The following is a 15931-nucleotide window of genomic DNA, read 5'->3' as shown; positions in this document are numbered from 1 at the left end:
GACTAAATATTTACAGCCGGGCTCAAGCGGAATCCTGCCTAAAAGCCTAAGTTTGGAGCACACACTCAAATTTTTTGCTCACTCCTCTCTTTAAGTGCATTACTTTCAAGGTAGTTTCTAAATAATTTAATCGACTCATTCTGGTAGATTTTAGCTGCCTTCAGAGGTGATGGTGGCTAATCAAACTATTTCTTGGCAGCAATAGATAAATGTCTACTTATGTGGCATGATATTGAAAACACTAGTAGCAAAGGGCCTACACAGTCAAGTTTCCACGTTCTGAAGTTCTAGCAAAAAGGACTGTTTTTACTGAGCGGCTATTTCCTTTATTTGCTTTCCTCGGCAGTCAATCAAAATTCCATATTTTGCTTTTAGGAAGATATGTATCAAGAAATAGAAGTCAGAGCCTCCTTTTGCATAAATTTCAAATCAGCGGAGGTCCACTTTCAAAATATTCGTTGGTTTATTTTAAACAACTTGTATTTTTTTGCTAAAGGCACAGTTTCCTAGAAACAGAAGCAAAGCAAGAAAATATTTTCGCAGAACCAACAAAACTCTTGTTTTTACCGCTGCTACTGAGTGAACATTGGCTGTACAAGAGAATGAGAACAACCCAATCGCTCCCCTCTGCCCTCTCCTCTCGGGTTGAAGGAGTGGCGCTATGCTTTCGTTTCCCGAGCGCCTGGGAAGACTTCTTTACAAACGGTTTTCATCGAGTAAAATTTCAAAGGCGCTAGGCAATCAAGACACTTTTATGGATAACGAACAAACATGTGGTGCCGCGGAAAAGGGCTTGCTTGGTCTCTTGTTCGCGAAACCTGCCTCATGTTTTGTAGATCAGTTGAGTGACGGCTAGCTGTTTATAAAAGTTCGTAGTAGCTTTTTTGTTCGCGTTGCAAGCGCCTGCAGTACATGCTCTTCAAAAAAAAAAAAATCTGTAATATACAAAGCAAAAACTTGGGTATGGGTTGAACGTAGTAGACCAAGTAGGCGTTGCTTTTCCGCTAATGATTTTGCATTTAAAGCTAATGCAGACTACGGCATGCAATCTAATGGCAACAGAACTGGCGGTGTGACCGGGAGCGGCAATAGCAACGACGTTCCGTAATCGACTTCAAACAAATTCCTGCTTTCGATCTCTACCACCAGAGGCATAGATTTTTACTTTAATGTCGCTATTCCATTATTATCATAGGCTGGCAAGATTTCAAATCAGTAATCTCCATAGACCCTAAATTCTTTCGCACTAAAAGCAAAAATAAAACCAATTAGAACACGCAACGAAATCTCTAAAAAATGTTCTCGGCTTGCTCCTAAGGACTGGTGGCAGTATGTACCCGTCACGGAGAGTATATTAAATATAAGTTATCGCTTTTTTCAGCACAGATAAAAATGATTTCAACTAAGTCGTTCGGAAGCCCGCCAATCGTCATAAAAACACGAGACACCGCGTGTAATAGACAAAAAACACTGCTTAGGTGGCTAGACCCACCGCAGCGCTACGTTTGCATGTGCCAATCCTAATGCGCGCTCACGTGTACGCAAATTTACCTGCGCACCCGCGGGCAAATGCATCAGCACGCACGTTTCGCACCGAGCGCTAGCAATTAGAGCTGCGTCCGTGTGCTAATGGCGTGCTGGGGCCGCGGAACAGAGCTAGAGTTCCTCGGGGAAGCATGAGATGAAAGACCTCGTAGTCAAACCTTTGACGTGAATTCACACAGGCAAATAAGCGCTTTGTATCTAGTGGACAGAGCTCCCACAATCTAGTTGTTACAAGTGTTGTTTCGGGTTTGGTAGACTGGAGCTAAGCGTTGTGTTTGCCACGAATGCTGTACAAAATATATTAGAAACGTTGTATTGGAGCAGCAATGACATTTAAGCAAATGGTCTGTAAACTGCGCCGAGATGGCAGTTGAAATGAGAGCCGCCGCAAAAGAAGAATAGAACAAGCTTCTAAAACGTCCAAACAGACAGATTCCTGTAAATAGCGAAAACATTAATGCACATCAAGATTTCTCGGAAGACATGTCAATCAGTATTAGGTGAATAATTGACTAAGCCGGTACGTTAAGCCCTAATATATTTTTTTTTCTTTAGGAAGCAAATATCATCGAAATTCAGCCACATTTGGGCAAGAATATTTACTTTTCGGTGTAGATAATTTTAACACGTGAGGTATAGGGCGCCCGCTAATTAGTATTAGTTACACGTAGCTCAAACTTTGCGCTCGTTTTTCTATGTTGATTGTAGTCTACCTGTCGATAAGGTATGATGGCACTTCCGTAAATGATGAACAGTGGCAAAACTGGAGGTAGAAGACAAATCAAATTGAAATGCAATTATCTTGCTGGCACAATTGTTCTGAGTAGAGTACAAGATCTGCTTTAAGGAGAGCAGGAGTCTCAAACACGTCGCCCGCGATGCAATGTGACGCGGCCCACCGACTCTGAAAAACTCAGCCTTTGTTGTGAAAGTGCGCATCCGCTTCACAAATGACCTTTACAACCGATCTCATTTGAACTAAAATCATCTAAAAGGCTGGGTAAGCAGGCGGTACCGGTTATTTATGAAAGGAAAAGAAGCATTGGCCTCATTATTAGCTTCGGATTTGCGTCAGCTGCCTTTCAATAGCTAAGCGCCGCATAATCCGATCTCTCTTTCACCGCCAAGCTCTTCTTTCTCCTTCTAAGGTTAACTGTCTGCTATTTATTAACCATTTAATCCTTTCGGTAGCTCTCTAAGATAAGTACCGCCCCTCTGTCGTGTAGGAAAAATGGAGCACGCCTCGCCTTTTTTTTTCACCAAGATGGAAAAGTGTGGTCTGGGAATGAGAGATGTTTGTTTATTTTATTGACTTTTTTACTTTCCCTTGTTATCCTTACTATAGTGAGGAATTCATCTTTCGGCCCTGCCACGCTAGGATGCAAACTTTCTCAAGGCGGCCTAACTAGCGATAAGAGTTCTGGAGCCCTATCACTTTTTCAAAAGCATATTCAAAACGTGATGACGTCAAAACCGGAGTAACGAGACAAACAAGAGTCAAAGACTTCTAGATGGCACCTGATACTTTCTCAAGTGGCGACTCAGGACCTTCAACAGCAATAAACGTTGATGCTTTCGCATTTCTCTACTGAAACAGACAGCGATGTCCAGGAATATGTTTATGGCACATCAAAAAGGATTGTTTGCAGTATGGCAGAAATATAAACAAATCTTTGAATTTGCATGCTACTGCTGCATCATAATCAAATTTCATTACCCTAACTGGAAATTCTGGCATCTTGACGATATTATCAGAACACCTACCAGATCAATTACCCTACCCGCTAAAGTGAAGTCTCAAAGTTTGCCGCTCTAGGGCCCTGTTACATCCAGGAGTTTAACATGTTTCTCAAGAATACCATCTAAGGCGCACTCTGAGAGAAGAGTGACTACCTTTGATAAATTGTCCAATACTGCTGCTATGTATACATTGTTTCAAACATCGAAGAGAGCAGTTTTGTTGCAAATATGTTTCAAGTACACGTTCAATAGATGTCTTGTACGTGCGGGCAAAGGAGATCTATTTATATACGACATGAATGAATATGCGAAGACTGCTGCAAAACAATAAATCTAAAGTAAACGCCCAAAGGTATCTTTCTAAGTAATATAGGGCATATGTGCCCGCCCCCCAAAACATCAATCCCAATTTTGTATTACGCACCTCGTGTCAAACAGTAAAATTTTCGCTTGGCAGTACCTAAATGAAAGTGAAACAAAACTTGATTACAATCATGTTAATATATGTCAATAGGGAGGACTTCCCGTTTTCTTATATTGCTGTGTCAGTAGATAAAGTTAGCTTTTGTCATGAGGAGGGGCTTGGGATTTGAAATATATTTCTGTGCCTGCATTCTTTCTTTTTTTACTTGACATACTATGCTACTAGCCTCCTCATTGTATGGGTGGCTTCCAAGTCAGTGCTGGTATTAACATACTGCTTTCTGCTTGTTCAACTCTGTTCAAGATTGAATAAAGACTGGAAAGCGCTTTCTTGGTTAGCCCCTGATGATACCTTGAGTTTTGTAGAGCTTCTGATATCGATTCCTTCTTTATTATTAATTATCATGGTAGGCGTTGTTAGTGCCTCCGACATATGGCGCTAGTGATGCCTACTGTGCTGCTTTCATATTAATCATTAAATTTCATCAAATTTATGGGGAAAACTAGAGTAACAACTGAATAAAAACAGGCATTTACCCACAAACCTGGCGGTGTAAGCTTTCTGAACGCAATATAACGCCCTGTCCTTTTCACGGACGAGGTGAAAAAAATCCTTACCTCTTTACATTAGCCCGCAACAGAGCGCATAAAACCAAGCTATGAATAAAGCACTCACTTCGACCCGTACACGCATATATGAAAGTACAGGCAACTGAACCACATATCACTCCTTGCTTTGGTCTCCTTCGTATCACTATCACAGAGAGAGCCATACAATGCATGAGAGTCTACTACATTCTAATCAGGCTGTTCAGTACGATACAGGCATGCATCGTTCACGGTATTCTTAGAAAGGATGGTACACACAATTCCTGAATACTAACACCGATAAATTTGACCAACGCAGAAGAGGAAATGAATTTAGTCTGTTCACATCATTTTAAGAAGTCGACGACACATTGTTCAGGTTTCCTACCACTTGTGAGGCAGATTACACTATTTTTGTTATTATACTAAATGGGCACGTGTGATTCTGTTCTTTATATGATACTTGTATTCTATTTCATGAAGTAGTCGGACAGAAAGAACTGGTATCCACGCTTTAGAAAGCATGAATACCTTAAAGAGCGGCCCCCTGAAGGCGAAGTTGAGCCATATTGTTTTATTTCTTTCTCGGTTTTCTCGTACTTCGGGTGGGGTTAGGAGAATTTTGTTGATGTTCTTTCTGAATTATATTACAAGAGTGTCTATTTTACTGAAGCCCCATTCGCGCTCCTTCTAAGTTTAAAAAACAGTTTCGATTCTCTATAGACAAGCGTCATGTTTGTAAACAAAGGTGGCGCTGCAATCGGCACCGACATGTGTAGGCATAACGCAGCATGCCTACGCAGCGCCAAGCGACGCTGCCTTCGAAGCCAGTTCGCGCGTGCTAATATTTCGAAGCGTGAGCTTCGCTTGTGCGTAGAAATGATTTAGTTTATGCCTGGAAAGTAGTTCAACACTTTTGGAGCTGATTACGCCTGGAACTACCCGGCCAAGAGCTGCAGTGGCTTCCTTCGCCATGACCTCAACAGCGCAATGGTATAGTGGACGACTGTATAGTGACTGATTAAGGTTAATGAAAATAAAGAAGAGTAGTCTATAAGAAAAAGTTATTGGCTTTCCGCTTCTCCAAGCACCTTCATTCTAAAGAAACATATTACCGGCAACTATAAGGAACTAGAAATCATATTTCTAGCTGACTGTACCTGCAAAGTAAGGGAAAGAATTTCATAGAATAAGAACGCAATCCTTTAGTTCATTCTAACATTGGCCTATAGTGCGCTGCCAACTTGTTTTATCCTGGTCTATGAAAAAAAAAAAGCTTTTCACGTCTGTTTCGTATAGACACGTCAAGGTCAATTAATGTATACATGAAGGCTTTTAAGAATGCTGACATTTTTTTCTCTTTGCTCTGTAGGAGAGGTGCATGAGCGCCAATGCAACGTTCACCAAGTTCGTTTGCAGCAAAATTTAAGCAATCTGCTGTTATTTTTTTTAATATACTTGGAACATTTTTATTCAAATGCGCCTCATCTTATTCTGGTTATTTGGCAGACCTCATAGCGAAATACACTTTAGGACATTAAATTTCGTATGCTCTGTATACCATACTTAAATATCCTGCTCTATCAGAGAAAGGTTGTACGTGGATATTTAGTTCCTTCTTCGCGTCTTATCACTTCAAAATAACATTTAATGATCTGAGAAATCATGCTGCGCGACTTTTCCGGGATCCTAACGATGTTTAGTAGCTTTCTAGAACCGGTGATGAAGAGCCACTTGTTGAAGCTCGCGAAAGCGAAAACAGAGAAAAGTTATACTTCACAATAGAGCGGGCCTGTTTCGGCAATATCGCGCTGGAGTGACTGATAGGTAACTGCAGTTACCTTCGCAGCAGTTTTGCGTCCCTTTCAGTACGAACATATATAAACGGACTGCAGGCGATTGATGTGTCACAGCGCGGCTTCCCTGTATTCGATTAAGGTTATACGCCCACGTATTATCGCGTCAGAACTTCTTATGACTTGATAGTATATACAACGAAATGTGCACAAGCTGCAGGCGGTGGTTATTGCGCTCATTATCGTTGCAACATTATCTGCCCTCACTCACTGTATCGACGCCCTTTGCGCCACTGCACTGAGCAGGCTTCGGCCACCGAACCGCAGTTGATTGCTCAAAAATTAAAGGACGTGCCCCAGCGCGTAATTACCTAGCCTTCCTTCACAAACAGGCCTAATCATGAAGAAGGACAGATTAATCCGCTTGTCTCTTGGTAATTATTCAGCAAACAAAATTTTCAGCAAAATGCATACCCTGCTGACAATTTTTTCGGCAAAAGTGCGAAAAATCATTCTCATCTCTGGTGCTGCGCTCGAATTATTGATCAGTGCTTAATGCGTCTGCTGCCTTACAAGAGAGGGGCTTGTGTTGCTCAGGACTGCGCTTACGAACTTGGCTGGTAGAACGCGCCAGCCACATGAGAGATCCAAATACAAATTCTCGGCGGACTTCATTACCTGGATGATGTCATCGTCCCTCCACATTTTATGCCTCCTACCTGGTCCCTGTCGAGAATATGTTGTAATTACCCTAACGCCGGCCTGCAAGTAAACAGAGAGGGAGTGTTGCTTCCTTTCGTATGAAGCAGCTTACCGTCTTACAAGACATTTCCCCTAAAAGGGACGTTTCTCTCGCGACTGAAAACTACTTGCCGTTCTCAAGATCTGTATTCATACACTTGTTTGAAAATGCCATAAAGAACCAGAATTTACAACAAATAGGGGAAATATGAAGATAAGAAAGGGTCAAAACAATGAGCAGGAATAGTGATGAAGGTATCTGGATAAGCCAGAGTAGTAAAAAGCATGACAGGCAATTTTATATAACATTAGGAAAAGTAGGAAAATATACAATGCTGCAATTGCAGAACAGAGCCGAGCTGAAGAAGAAAATACCGATTGGTTTCAGACAAACACTTTTAAAACCTGCCCACACAAAGTAGGCGCTCAAGAGAACGTCAGTAGACGCTGGAATAAAGCAAAACTCAATAAAATCATCCATATTCATAGCTTTCTTTCCTGCTGTTTAATCCGCATCCTTCCTTGTCTGCCTGAGCTCCTTTATCGCCTGTCTTCGCTCTTACCGGAGATGCGAACTTTGGAGTCCCCAGCGCCCTCTATTGTCCCCATTGATTATGCTTCATTTTTACCACAGTTCACGAAAAGCAATTGCATGATCGGCATCGCTCACGCACAACAAAACATCAGCTTCGATTATTTAGTAGCTGCGCATGCCCACTGCACTTGGCGAATACCGGCAATAACTATTCCGTCACGGAAAAAGGAATGGGTGCCAATCATTTGAACCCTTAAGAAGTTGTAGCTTTACATACGGTCACTTCATGACTGTCGTAACAGACGACAATAAACTCTGCTATTGTCTTCTATGATAGGCTATTTGAACCTTCTTTCCGGCCGGGAGCACCTTTAGGAAAATACGACGTTAAGTCATCTGTCGGCTTCGCCGTTAGCCTACCGATGTTGACGCCCTATCTCGCTCGCATCTACAGTTTGATCCCGAATCTCCATCTTTTGCTCTAACTAATTGATATTACCTAAAAATTGCCGACATGCCATCTGAATAGCGTCAAGACATCTAGATCGCTTCCACCTTTGCGCTACGATCTGTGCAATCGACGTGTTCTGCATCTCGGACTCATCGCTACAAATCCGCAATTCAGTCATCCTCGAGGGCATGATTTTTCACCGCAAGGACGTTTCCAATGGAAGGCACTACCGGGGACAAACATCTATGGACCGCTCGTCTGGTGATATTAGACGAGAAGCACGATGAACACGAAATATGACCTTATTTCTCTAGCACGCATGAAAGAACTCAAGTCGAACTTTCCCATCGACAAGTATGGTTCGAGGCTACTGGCCGATACGAAGGTACGCTTTGGCTGCAGTTTCTGTGGTTCACATAATTTTATCCCGGATAGCACAATTTGTTCCCTATCATTTATATAAGCTCCGTCTTTCGAAAATTTCAGCGTCTTTCCACATCGGCTCTAAGCGTGCTCAAGCTCTTTCGTTCAGGACTATCACGTCTCCTCAACTTCACTATTATCTTCACGGCATGCAGATATTGGTCCGTCAGTATGCAAGCTGCTGCCTGGGAGGAGACCTCACCTCCCCCCCCCCCTTTTTCGCCACAGGAACTATCCTAGACACCGCATTTATCTTCGCGCTATGCTACATCCCAAAATACAAATCGCATTTTCGGATTCTTATCATGCACACGAGCTCAGCTTACTATAGACATAATATTTTCTATCTCCCTGATGTCTTCGAATCAACGACATTTTTCAAACCGACCGGAATGTAAAAGAATACCAACAACCTGCCAAGTGTTGGAAAAATTGACACGTTTGAATTCTGGTGCTGGGGGAGACTCTTGAGAGTTTCTTGGACTGCCAGAAGATCAAATCAGTCGATATTGTCGACCATAAACCCTGACTGCTCATTGGAGTGTCAAATTTTAAAGTTAAAGCTCAGCTACTTTGGTCATCTGATGAGAAGAGAGGAGTCGCTGAAGAAAGATTTGATGTTGGGAAAGGTTGAGGGTCACCGGAGAATGGGTAGGCAGCAAACGCGATAGTTAGATGGCATCCTTGAGGCTCTGTAGGTGAAGTTATGTGATGTTAGAAAGATAGTGAGAGACCGGAAAGCGTGGCGCGATATGGTTCATAGGGTCACGAAGAGTCGGACACGACTGAACGATTGAACTGAACCGAACTGACACAGTGTTGGATAGCGCAGAACGAGTTTCTAGTGAAATTCCTTCGTCTTCCTCCCACCTGAAAGCCTCCGTTCTCTACTCGACTCATTTTCGTGTAACTATACCGGGCTTACCCCGTAATCTATTTCACGTTACGACAGCAAGGGGATTTTCATTCGTCAGACTCCTGCTGCGAAACGAATCTATGATGCACTACAGCCCTCCCCCTCCCACCCCGGAGTTGCGTCGTCGCGGGCACAGGTTTCTCTCGTCGACCATATCTACCCATTCGTTCATCTATCGGTTGAGCCTACCCTAGAAATCGACACAATGCTTCTCCTCTTTAGCAGCGGTCGGTGATTTTATCGTAGCAGCCATAGTCAGCAAATGTGTAAAAGAAAAAAAAATCTGAGAAGCATACAGCTCACTTCCAGGTGGAACTAGGGCCTGATTAACCAGGGTTCACAGAGTTCAAATGAACGGCCCCTGCGTTCTCAAGGGCATCCGAGACTTAGAGGAAAATGTAGGATTGCGAGGTTAGCGCCCAAAAATAGTTACATCTTCTTCCTGATCTCCCATGATTAAGATTAGAGCTTATATATTGGAAGGCAGAATGCTGTAAAAGTAATCCGTCAATCGTACGCTTAATCACAAAGCCAGCCTCATATCTCGCCATTCAAAGTACAAAACTTTGAACTCGCCCAAATAAATTACAAATGGTTTTAGATGATCCCAGTTGCTACTCAACTGGTACTAGATGCAAACAGCTTGAAGATGCAAACAGGCCCCAGTTAGTGATCAAGTGGAATTATCGAGTCCTAACTGGTTTTCAGTTGGGGGTCAGCTCGTACCAGCCGGGAAAACGACTGATCCCTGTCATTACTGGTGTTGTCTTCTGTTGTGTGCTTTATTAACCTGAGCATAAACAAGAAAAAATGTGACAAAATCAATAAATCATTAGAGATTATGACCGCTCGTAGCTGATATTTGTCTCAGTAATTTGGGGCTGCTATGAGTGGAGATGCATTATTCCCAGGCGGGTCAATGTTTAAGATCTCACCAAGAACCTCTCCCAGCAAAAGGCTCTAAAACACTTATAGAAACGTAAATACACGTGTTCAGTAAACGTGGAATGCAAAGCAGACATGAACAAATAGACGCCTCATTAAAAGTTAAGTGCTGGGAAATGTTTTATTTGATATTTACCTCCTTGTGTAGACATGTAACGTTTCTGTTGAAATTTAACGACCGCTTAAATTTCGCCTTGTAGACGCTATAGCAGGAATTAAGTGTTCTCCCTATTTCAAAAGAATGCGCATTGACACGAACGAGCAACTGCAAGGGGAGCTGGTGGACGGGAGCTATTAACGGTGCCTCATAATAGACTCAATGGCGGATATTAGGTGTTCATCCTGTTTTCAATGCCCATCCCATGTTCCGACCGCCGGCGGCGGTTTCTCAGTTAAACTAGCATTCATGCGCTAACTCGTAAAATGTAAATTTATTCTTTGAATTGAAGCAGAAAATGTTTATCATGCATGCAAAAAAAAAAATGCAAACATGCATTTTCTTTTAAAAGTGAAAACTGTGTGCGAAATGTAAAAATACTGCTTTTTTAAGGCTGGAGAATTTTTACAAACGTAAATATATATTAATGATTATATGAACTTAATAAAACCTTTTTTTTGTGTTTGTTCAGTAAAGATGTCAATTTCAACGGGCACCATTATTTAGAAAATATTTATTTCCACATATTATGACAGCGTTTGGGTAATTACATTATTTGCTTTAATTTAAGTCAGAATATAAGAGAAAAAGTCGCAGTCTATGTAGAAGCAATGATTTAGTCCTAGACGAACTTCAATTCTTCTTGCTAGATGAATTCACATACTATTAGATGACTGGTATAATATTTGAGGCAAGATATTGCGAAAAGGTAATGAAAAAGACCCATCTGTACTTCATCTGTGCTCACATCCAACAAATCCTCCTGCGCTACCGAATTAGCCAAGAAAATAAGCAGTTGAAAATTTTATTTCTTACGAATGCGCGATCTAATTATGTGTGTGTGTGTGTGTGGGGGGGGGGGGGTTCTTGTGTTCCTTTATTTCCTAGAACAGCTCAGTTAGAACCTAGTCTGTTCGTTTGCCCCGCGGAATATTATATGCTCGGGCAACGTTTATAGACAATCCGCAGACTCTTCGAGTAAATATCGCGTTCTCTGTAGGAAATTGCATAAAGAGTAAAGACTCAAGTATGACAACATAGGGCGGGGTAATGTAATGAGAGGTGATAGGAGCCCTTTTAATTCTTTTTTTTTAACTGGGCCCTTATCATTCTTAATCCGTCCCGAGTTGGAACGCCCTGCTTGGATATTTCTGGAGGTCGCAAACTGAGGAGTCCCAATCACACAGACACTACGTCTAAATTCTGAGTAATTGAGGCCAAGGAGCAAGGTAGTGAAGAAGATTTTCTGTTACATCACGCGCAGGTTTACAGTGAGTCACTAAGAAAACTACAAACAACTGATTAAGCTCTCATTACGAAATTCTGTTTAATATGCCAGTAGCGATGATATGCCGCACAAGTTGGAGGAATAAACATAAAGAACTGATATGCAGTCATGTCAACATATAGACCTTCGGAACCGTCAATGCTGATCAAATATTGCGTACTGTTGCCTGGCGCTTCACTTTTAAAAGAGGCATGTTCTTCTCCTCTAATACCCCTCGGTAAGCTAATTGAGTGTGAGAATGAAATAGGGATACTGGCTATAATAAACAACGACACTAAATTTTAGATTATAGACGTGGACACCTCGTCTATGCTTCAATAATGTGTGTTCAAAATTAAGATTGCTGACGGGAGATTATTCGGCCGGATTTTGGTTGAATGACAGCCGCTCGCTGTGTTATCGCCGGTTAAAACGTGTGTAGACTGCGGCTCCACTACTAGAAAGGCATCAGCGAATCACAAAAGAGTTCACGCACTCGAAAAGTTTATCATGAGCATTCCAGCCGCCCACAAGTTATTTTGAGTGGTTTTTCTTCTTAAAGATGCAAATATGCACTGAAATTCAGCGGTAAAGCAAAGAAAGTGTATCATGGCACTGACCTTATGTTTCATTAAGCATTCTTGCGAATGGCAGCAGCTATAGTCACCAGAGATTATTAAACCTCTTTGTTTATGTTTATATCCCGGAGATTCAAGAAAGGAACACTGCGAACGCGAATACTGATAAACATGGCACATCATTGCATAGTTTTGTTTTCTGTCTTCTCGAAGTAGAAACAAAAGAGAGAGGACGTACAGCCTCCGGCGGTTCCTTGTTCCTGCCTGCATATAAATGTGCTCGCTGAAAGCTATGCCCGTGGAGATATCTTAGAGGTGCCTTTTTTTCAGCTCCGCTCCTCTTGATATATGCGAGCGGTTTCGACAAGCACATGGGCCCGCACCCGGAATGACACGTCGGCTCCCGTAAGGAAGCCACTCGACCATTTCCTGCGTATTTTGGGCGACCAAGCGGCACAGCCAACTCTCTGCGGCCAGTCCGGAGTAGCTTCCTGCGCGACTGCTGCGACTAGTACAAGAGGCAGGAAGCGGCTTGCTGGCCTAGAAGAGAAGCGCGCTACACGTGGCTGTTTGCTCTCGGGATAACGGCGGACGCCGTTTCCTGCCTCGATGGAGCGCCGTTAAGGCGTGTTTCGCCTCTCTCGATGGTGCCACGCTTTTTATGAAGGCGTAAACACATACCCATGAACGCAAGTACACACGCATGCACTTCGCAGCTGAGACTCACAGTAGTTAGCCAGAGTTGTTCACGTCTGCATAGCTAAAAAGATGCACGTTTCGAAAGGATTTCCGAAGAATGTTTCCAGCTCAAGGGAAGGCTTTGCGCATGAGGAAGAAAGCTTTCCTAAAAACTTTCGAGCAGATAAAACAACTATTATTCTTTATTGGAATAGTTTGACGTCGAAATGAGTAATACGAACTTCTTACGACGTCAGCTTTTTAACCTCTACTACGAAATACTTCAAAGGTTCATCTACCTGTTCTTAACAAAAAGCAGGAACCATATTGTAACAGTACAGAAGAAGATAAAGCTTACAACACAAGTGAAGGAGAAAGACGTTTAAAAAAAACTCGCGCCGGACGCGCTGCCGTTGACCAGCTGAGCTCCCTGCCCTATCGTCTTGTTGTTCAGCGCTCCGAAGTCTTGCCCCCGTCGTAACAAATTGGTGGTCACGTGCTGGGTACGACTACCCTCAAGACGCATCCTCAACCGCTGGAGCTTTGTCGGAATGCAGCAGACTACCCAGCAGCCCCGACCATCAACACGGGACCCTCTAAACCCGTCTCGCGATGTGCCGCCGACCATCACGAATGCGACGCTACCGTTTCGCGAGCCTCGTTCCTTTGCCGGCCAAGCAGGGGAAGATGTTGATGACTGGCTCAATCATTATGAACGTGTAAGCAGCTATAACCGTTGGGATTAGGTGGATAAACTAGCCAATGCTGTCTTTTTCTTGACGCAAACCGCCTTGATGTGGTATGATAACAACGAGGACTCCCTACAGCTTCGGAAAGTTTTGTCAAAGCAATCAAGGAATGTTTCGGCAATCTAACTGCAAAAAAGAAACAGGCCGAGCAGACACTTGCTCAGAGGGCCCAGGCAGCCGGAGAAACTTGCACCACCTACATCGAGGCCATACTCAAGTTGTGCAAGATCGTCGACAGCAGGATGACTGAAGACGGTAAAGTTGGCCATCTGCTCAACGGCATTGCGGAAATGTCTACCACTTCCTCATTGCCAAGGAGAACTTGAGTTCGGTCTCTGACGTTATCTGACACTGCTGAACATTCGAGACCCTAAAGACTCGCCGCATTACACCGAAATTTAGACGGCTCGCAAATGTCACTACAGTGGCTAGTATTGAAGAATCGCCATCTCAAAGCCTCCTCCTGTGTGCCATCCGTGAAATCGTTCGAGATGAGATGTCACGACGTGAGCAGCTTGCCCGGCACAATGGCTTCGGAGGTGACGCATATGCTCTTCCAACCTATGGGGGTGCGTGCCCGCCGATGTCCGCGAATGTCACCGACTTCGCCTGCCACGAAGACCTATTTACTCCGCGATCAAGACCGGAAGAGTTACCAACAATTCTCTTGCCATAAGCGTAGAGATCCTCGCCCTTACTACAGTCGTACATCGCGCCAATCGCCGAAGAGCTGCATCGTCCCGGAACCACCATCTCGATATTCGTCGCGGCCTACCATGCAGGAACCAGCTGAAACGCCACATTTTGGCCGACCTCTTCCGGTGTGCTACGGTGTGGTTTCGCGGGTCACATTTTCCGCTACTGCAATCGGCGCGCATTGTTCAGTAATCCCCCGACGGCATCGAACCGACGCACCATCCAGCCCTACATCGACAGCAATCGGCCAGAACATCCTTCCCGAAGAGGCCGTTTTCAAAACGAAGGGCTCGTCAGCAATTCGCTAGCGTCTGACAGTAGTGTGACACCACCTCCGTCATTTCGTGTGCGCCAATCCTCGTCTCCACGGCGCCGATCTCCGCTACCAATGACTGAAAACTAGCCAGCGCGGCCAATGGAGTTGAGGTCGCTGGACAAAGTGCGCTGCTACCTATTATTCCTCCGTCTGTGTGCATGTTAAAGAACAAGGTCAATGTGATTGTTGATGGTTTGCCAACGATGGCGTTGGTAGACACTGATGCTACAGTTTCAGTAATGAGTTCAGATTTTAAAAACCTTTTGAAGAGCAAAGTTATGTTTGTTTGGGACAAAACTGCTAATTTTTATGGAGTAAGTGGAGAGTTATTGTATCCGGATGGGGTATGCAGCGTTAAAGTTTCTTTGGTGGCAGAGTATTTCCGGCGGAGTTTGCAGTACTGCCCCGATCTACACACGACGTAATCTTGGGGATTGACTTCTTGCGTATGTGCGGCGCTACAGTTGATTGTCGAACGGGAGAGCTAAGTGTTAGTTGTTCTCCTCCTTGTGAAGTTTTGGAAGAAACGTAAAATTATGAAGACGTTTTGTGTGTGTGTGATGAAGCCGTCATACCACCACATTCTGCAGTGTGTGTCCAGGTGTCCTGGTCCCGTGCTATTAACGCCTGTTTAGAGGCTACTCTGGCGCCTTCTAATTTACAGTGCGTAAAGAAAAATGTATTAATGCCGCATTGTTTGGTTCGCGTGAAAGAGGGCCGTACCGGACTGTGGACTATAAATTGGTCATCGGAACCAGTTATTTTTCCAGTGTGCTCTAAACTAGCTTCATGTAGCGCAACTCTCAAAAATTGTGTAGCTGTCGTTACTCCTGCCCTAGGCAACCCCGCTACTAACTCACCTGCTGACGAAAAGCTTCTTCCGATGATCAGTGCATCGTTGAACACCTCACAACGACAGATATTGGAGAACCTCTTGTCCCAGCACCTACCCGTCTTTGATTTCGCGCAGTCCGACGGCTCGCAACGTTTTCCGCTGTTGCGCGCACGTCGCAGAATTGACACGGGATCTGCCCATCCGATCCGTCAAAAGCCGTAGAGCGTAACATCATCACCGAGCAAGTCCAAGACATGTTGAACAGGGGCGTAATACAAGAATCCTCCAGTCCTTGGGCTGCTCCCGTGATATTGATAAAGAAAAAGGACGGAACATTGAGGTTCTCCATCGACTATCGTCGCCTCAGCTCCATCACTAAAAAGGGTGTGTATCCTCTCCCGCGCATTGACGATGCCATAGATTGCCCTTTCTCCGCGTCTTATTTCTCTTCAGTTGATTTGCGATCGGGGTATTGGCAGATTCCGATGGACCCTGCAGAGAAGGAAGAAAGTGCATTTGTTACGCCGGACGGCCTATTTGAATTTAACGTGA

The sequence above is a fragment of the Amblyomma maculatum genome, chromosome 4, assembly GCF_055883805.1.
Source record: "Amblyomma maculatum isolate TAMU_Amacu chromosome 4, ASM5588380v1, whole genome shotgun sequence".
In the NCBI taxonomy this organism is placed as follows: Eukaryota; Metazoa; Arthropoda; class Arachnida; order Ixodida; family Ixodidae; genus Amblyomma; species Amblyomma maculatum.
The sequence above is the reverse complement of the archived record's forward strand: the minus strand, read 5'-3'. Positions refer to the sequence as shown.